The sequence below is a fragment of the Neopelma chrysocephalum genome, unplaced genomic scaffold (genome assembly GCF_003984885.1).
Source record: "Neopelma chrysocephalum unplaced genomic scaffold, ASM398488v2 Primary Assembly neopelma1_94358, whole genome shotgun sequence".
NCBI classification, from domain to species: Eukaryota; Metazoa; Chordata; class Aves; order Passeriformes; family Pipridae; genus Neopelma; species Neopelma chrysocephalum.
Window position 1 is genome coordinate 2,149 of NW_020923065.1, and position 615 is coordinate 2,763.

The following is a 615-nucleotide window of genomic DNA, read 5'->3' on the forward strand; positions in this document are numbered from 1 at the left end:
CCCCCCCCCAAATCCCACATTTTCCCCCAAATCCCACATTTTTCCCCCAATCCCACCTGTTTGAGGATGTTGATTTTCCCCTCGTTCCCGATCAGAGCCGCCTGGTTGAGCAGATCCACAACCTGGGGAGGGAATTCCCGGGAATTCCCGGGAAAAGCCTCAGCCCAGGATCCCTCAGGGGAATTCCCAGGATCAGCCTCAGCCCAGGATCCCTCAAGGGAATTCCCGGGATCAGCCTCAGCCCGGGATCCCTCAGGGGGAATTCCTGGGATCAGCCTCAGCCCGGGATCCCTTGGGGGGATTCCCAGGATCAGCCTCAGCCAAGGATCCCTCAAGGGAATTCCCAGGATCAGCCTCAGCCCAGGATCCCTCAAGGGAATTCCCGGGATCAGCCTCAGCCCGGGATCCCTCAGGAGAATTCCCGGGATCAGCCTCAGCACGGGATCCCTTGGGAGGATTCCTGGGATCAGCCTCACTCTAGGATCCCTCAGGGGAATTCCTGGGAAAAGCCTCAGCCCAGGATCCCTTGGGGGGATTCCCGGGATCAGCCTCAGCCCAGGATCCCTTGGGGGGGGGAATTCCCAGGAAAAGTCTCAGCCCAGGATCCCTCAGGGG

General features: G+C 60.5%; 1 long non-coding RNA gene across 1 annotated transcript in view; it reads right to left on the bottom strand.

Annotated features, from left to right (window-relative positions):
• The window catches only part of LOC113980482, a 1,906-nt gene extending 1,661 nt beyond the window's left edge, over nucleotides 1-245 (bottom strand). The window contains exon 1 of the long non-coding RNA XR_003538146.1: nucleotides 57-245. This is a non-coding gene — a long non-coding RNA (uncharacterized LOC113980482). The remainder of the gene's footprint in view (nucleotides 1-56) is intronic.
• Between the last annotated feature and the right edge of the window lie 370 nt (nucleotides 246-615).